The sequence below is a fragment of the Cebus imitator genome, unplaced genomic scaffold (genome assembly GCF_001604975.1).
Source record: "Cebus imitator isolate Cc_AM_T3 unplaced genomic scaffold, Cebus_imitator-1.0 Scaffold287, whole genome shotgun sequence".
NCBI classification, from domain to species: Eukaryota; Metazoa; Chordata; class Mammalia; order Primates; family Cebidae; genus Cebus; species Cebus imitator.
The window spans coordinates 957,852-963,990 of NW_016107602.1; positions in this window are offsets into that span (position 1 = coordinate 957,852).

Genomic DNA, 6,139 nt, shown 5'->3' on the forward strand with positions numbered 1-6,139 from the left:
AAGCTGTTTCTATTTATTCAGTCTTTGGGAACCTAAAAATGTGTCTGAAAAGAAAATGTTGCTGTACTAGAGGAGGATGACTGAAGTCCTGAAAATACCAGGAAACTGTTCTCAACTATTATTTGTCAAATGGTGCTAGTGCTTTCTGTAAACACTTGTAATCTCTGTTTTGCAGGTGAAAGAAGACTGAAGCTGAGTTCTATTATCAAAGGAAAGGGCTGCACTGTATTTGAAATAACTCTAGCAAATACTGTGCTTCCTGCACAGAACCTGTTGGATTACTCACATAAATGTCAAAGGACAGGTTGACATTTTAGCAAGTGATCCAGTCTGGCCTATGTAGCATAACACAGACATTTCTAGTTTCTACACTTCGCAGGGTTCAGAGAGCAGCTGAATGATGTTTGTAGCCTATGATCCAAAGCAGCTGATGACAGTTATCTTAGAAGAGAAACAGCCTTCTGATTTATAACACAAGGCTAAACATTGCCTTGTAGATATTGTGTGATGTGTTCAGTTAAATTAATGAAATAGCTTTGCAACAGTGTGGAGGAAAGACTTAGGCTTAAAACAGAGAATTTGAGGATTGAGATAAGTCCAGAGAAGTGGCAGGATGAGTGCAGATGCAAGAGAAAGGCTATGTCAATACCATATCATAAATATAGCTCGTAGACTGCATACTCTAATGTGTGTCTGGAGAGGCCTGTGCCCTTGAAGAAAGGGGAAATTATGTCCTCGTCCCCCAGTGTCATTTGCATAAATTCCTAGAGACCTTGGGGCAGTGAGTGGGAGACTGGTTGAGATGGCCACTACAGGAAAATTGAACAACTTAAAGAAAGTATGGATATCTTACTGTTACAGGAAGTGCTTAGGACGTGAGGTACTCTGAATTTAAAGTGTGATGGCCTAAGGGATTTGGAGTCAAGAAGCAGGACGTGGGATGAAGATACATCCACTGTCAAGCTGATCATTACAACAGGGAGAAATATCCCTCTACAGAGTGAGACCGGTGTGACTTCCAAGAATTGAATGATGGGCGAAACTCTTTAGGGTGAGTTTGTTTGTCTGGGAACGACAGAACTCAGAGCCCTAATTTAGGTGAACTGCAAGATGGGTTCAGCAGGAGGAAGTGGCTGGAAAAGGGGAGGGACCAGGAGCCAGGTGGGTGACGATCTGCCAGGTGCTCCCTGAGGGCATGCATCTTCACTAGTGGTGCAACTAGAAAGAGGGAATCCAAAGCACAGTCCCTTCTCCTCCACCTGGCACACATCAAAGCTTCCGCCTTTTCCTGTGAGCCAAGGTAGAAGGTCTGGTCCAGAATGGACGATATGGGTGAGGGGTGAGCCAGTATTGTTTTTCATTTTGGTGATTGGACTCAATTTAAAAGATGGATGTCTTAGGGTAGCAGGTAGCATAGTTTTCCTAGCTTTGTTGCCACAGGCGATAGAAGCTGGACCATAGGCTAGGGTCACATCTCCCTTGATTCTCCTTCTTTGTTTGCCTTCCTCTTTCAAGTTCTCTCCTAGGTACTTTTAGTCAGGCTACAGATGGAATTTTGGGCATTTGCTTTAGATAGAATTTTCCTAGGTAGCTTTTGCTTTAAACAGACTTCATTATACATTTTGCTTTGCCTGGGGCCTCTTTCTCCTGACACAGATGCGTGGGCCCCTTGTAGCCCATGGACCCCAGTGTCACACATTAGCGGCACAGGCTTGGTTTTGACATTGGTTTCAGGTACCCAGCGAAGAGCACTTTCGGTAAGAACAGTGGGTTGGCAAGACCCATGATGGTTATAAGCATGGAGGCCTCCAGTGCAGGAGCATCCTCAGTGGTGCTGAGCCCCAGAAGGGAGACATACTCTCTTTATTTTTGCGTTTCCAAAGGCATAATCTTAAGAGGGAGATAGATGTACAGTTAAGAAGTAGGGTTTTTAGGTTCTGTTAACAGCTGGTTTATTACCTTTTCTGGAACTTTCTCACCCTTTCTGCAGTGAAATAAGCTATTTCTCTATGTAGGAGTATGCCTGTAGGGGGAAAAACGTGTGGAAACCTAGCTATTCCCAAAAAGGGAGCACAAAAACAAAGATATCTGAGATTGCTGAATACTTTTTAGATGACAAAGAACTTAAAATCTTGAGAGGGGACTTACAGGGAATGGGCTGATAAAAGACTTGAACGTCATCTAGTATTTACCCCTTTTTCCTTAAACTTGAGTTAGCTAAATACACACACATGCACACATACACACACACACACACACACACACACACACACACTACACACAGGAATATTCCTGCTTATAATAAATGCTCTAATCCACAAACTTGCTGGATCATAAGCTCTGCAAAGGTAGGGCCAGTGGTGTTCCTTTTTTATCCTTAGGCTGCAGCACCAGGCCTGGCACATAGGTTCTTAGTGGGTATCTACTGAGTGAATGAATTGTTGAACAGCTCATACTGAAGAACCGATTCTGAGAATCTGTAGAGTACTTCAAAAGGGAATGAATACAAGGCATATATTAAAAGGGGAGGCAGTCATTGCTGCTGCTGCTGCTAGCTGTGCACACGAGCATCCCCAGGCAGCACATTGGAAGTTGTTTTCCACCGTATCCAGCCCTTGCCAAATACATCCTATTTGCCACACATCCAATGTGAGGTCCCTCCAGCTACAAGGTGGGTACTGTGGTGGAGAAGTTTGGCTGTCTACTGCAGGGACCCCTTGCAGAGGAAAAAGTATGTGCAGAAGGGTGTACATTTCTGTTCAGCTGCAACTAAAAAATAAAAATTTAGGTAGATTGACTCTACTGCATGTTTCTCATAGAGCAGAAACGTGCTAGTCATTTAGCGACTTAGTGATGTAAGCTGAGATAAACCCCCCTCTGAGATGCCTCTTGTGGCTCAGCTGGGGACCTACCGTGTAGTCGGGTGACAGGCAAGTGTTGCAGTGGTTGTTTCAACTTGCTGCTCACCCTCTTTTGTGAGCAGGAAAAGAACTTACTGACACGCATGGTTTAACTTCTTCATCAAAACTCTGACCTTCCTTCTGTTCTTTTGTGCTTTCAAATGACTAATATGAATTTCCAGAAAATTAACATTTGAACTTAGCTGTGATTCTAAATTGACCCTTCCCTGTCCTAACATTTGATTTCCCCTTGTGGCATGTTTCTGAGCATTCCTACTTTAAAGCAGGGAACATCAAGGTGATTTGGGAAGTGTAGGCAGATCTGAGAAAATGAGCCTGTTTCAGAGGGACATTGTCACAGCAAATACTTCTGGAAACTTAACAAAAGTAACCCTGCTGTCCTTTTTATTGTTTTTAATTAGGAATATTTTTGTTTTAATTGACAGAAAAATAGTTTGTAGGTTTGAAAACTTGCATGAAAATATTCTATGTATTTTCTTTTATTATTATTATTTTCAGATGGAGCCTTGCTCTGTCACCCAGGCTGCAGTACAGTGTCATGTTCTCAGCTCACTGCAACCTCTGCTTCCCAGATTCAAGCAATTCTCCTGTCTTAGCCTCCTGAGTAGCTGGGACTACAGGCGTGTGCCACTACACCAGTTAATTTTCGTATTTTTAGTAGAGATGGGGTTTCACCGTATTCATCAGGCTGGACTCGAACTCCTGACCTCAAACTCCTGACCTCAGGTGATCCACCCACCTCAGCCTCCCAAAGTGTTGGGATTACAGGTGTGAGCCTCCGTGCCCGGCCTGCATGAAAATATTCTAGCCCCTTGAGATGTTCCTGTAGTGCTGAAATTCATCTTACAGAAGTAACTGCAAAACTCTATGGGGGAGTTGAGCAGGTGCCAGGGCTGTCATCAACATGGATATGACATTACACAGCAGTGAGGAGTTCCTTCCCTTGTAATGTAGTTGTCTGCTTTTTGTCCAGTGTTAATGAGGACTGCAAAAATAAAATGATTCCTAGTTATCATTCTGTTGTGATTCCTAGGAATTTTCCTCAAGAGGAAATGCGGGTTTCCACCTACCACTTACCTGAAATGCAGGAGCACCTACTGACTGTATTCTACATTATTATACAATATAGTATAATGAGACAATGTCCAAAGTAAACATGTAATGACAATACGTACTAACATTCTTGTAGGAGTGGTTAGAGAAGCTGATGCCTCATTTCTACATTCTGTCATTAGCTATTATCATCTATGTTCTAGTGTATCCTTACAGAAATAAAGCAGCACATGAATTAAAAAAAGAGGAGGATTAGTCCAGGAACTACAGAATGATTAAATTACTTTATACCATAAAAATGTTAGTGTCCCCATGATGTTTTCCCAAAATAGTTTGAAAATAATTAGAAGACTTATAAATGATAGTGTGTGTCTCTCCTCTCTTACCAAGGACTAAGGGCTAATGTATCGACATACTTCATTTTACTGTGCTTTGCAGATATGGCAAGTTTTACCAATGGAGGGTTTGTGGGAACACTGAGTTGAGTAAATCTATCAGCAGCATTTTCCCAACAGCATGTGCTCATTTTGTTAGCATTTTTTTTAGCAGTAAGATATTTTTAAATGAAGGTATATACATTTTAAAAGACATAATGCTATTGCACACTTAAACCGTGGTATAGTGTAAACATAACTGTTATATGTTCTGGGAAACCAGAAAATTGCTTTATTGCAGTGGTCTGGAACTGAACCTGAAATATCTCTGAGGTATGCCTGTATACTAAAAAGGTGGTAAGAATTTTTTTTTTTTTTACAGTAACCAGGTGTTTGATGCTTTTGTTTTGTTTGATGAGAATAACTTCTAGCACTATGAAACAAATAGCTACTTAATTCAGCAATAAGTTTAATAAACTTTTTGTAACCCTAGCTAGCAAAATAAAGTCACCTACTCAGAAATGAGCTAAAGAGGAAGGTGAACTATTTTAGAAATGTAGTTTAAAATGTATATGTAGTTTAAAAAATCTAAAAGCATTTATATTTTTTCAAAATGGCATTCAATGATGTTCAAGTAAACTATTTATTTTACTAGGGAGATTAGTTTCTCACAGTTGCACAATGATGTCTGTGGCTATTATCAGACACCTTGGACCTTGTGTTGATTTTTGTAGAGAATTCCCTTCCCAGTGGATAGGCTGGATAAGTACAACGAATTGACTGCAACTCTCTATAAAACAGATCTTTCATATATCCGTAATAAAATAACACTGTACATATTTACCATAATGAGAAACTGCATTTGCGGGCAGAATAAAGTATTCCATGTAATTTAAATAACTAATAGAAATAACTAATGGAAACAATATAATGAAATTTTTAAAATTCCATGTATTTTAAATTGTACTTATTTTTTGTTTTTTTTGTTTGTTTGTTTGTTTTTGAGGCAGAGTCTTGCTCTGTTGCCCAGGCTGGAGTGCAGTAGTGTGATCTTGGCTTACTGCAATCTCTGCCTCCCAGGTTCAAGTGATTCTCCTGCCTCAGCCTCCCAAGTAGCTGGGATTACAGGGGTGTGCCACCATGCCCAGCTAATTTTTGTATTTTTAGTAGAGATGGGGTTTTACCATGTTAGCTAGGTCTCCAACTCATGACCTCAGGTGATCCACCCATCTCGGTCTCCCAAAGTGCTGAGATTACAGGCGTGAGCCACCACGCCTGGCCCTATACTGTTTATTAAACATTGGTATCTACACTTATTCTATAACTCTTATATGTGTTGGCTGTTTAGTAAACAGATTTTTTAAAACATTTATTATGGAAAACCTCAAACATATACAAAAAATAGAGTGAATAGTATAGTGAGCCTCATGTAGTCAAAACCCAGCTTCAATATCAACTCATGATGAACTTATTTCACCCATACTCCCAGTGATCTACCTACACCCTACCCTTTCAATGGATTTTTGGAAGCAAATCCTTGTCATGATATTATTTGGAGAAACACTCTTTCTTGGGACTCTTTTGTTCCTACACAGCTTGCTGGGTGGACCAAGAGACTGCAAGGCCCTAACTTCTTTTGCCAGAACCATTTCTCAAGGTTAATTATGCAGCTGGTAACCTTTAAAACTAGGTAATCCAGGAGGCTGAGGCAGGGGAATTGCCTGAACCCAGGAGGCGGAGGTTGCGGTGAGCCGAGATCGCGCCATTGCACTCCAGCCTGGGTAACAAGAG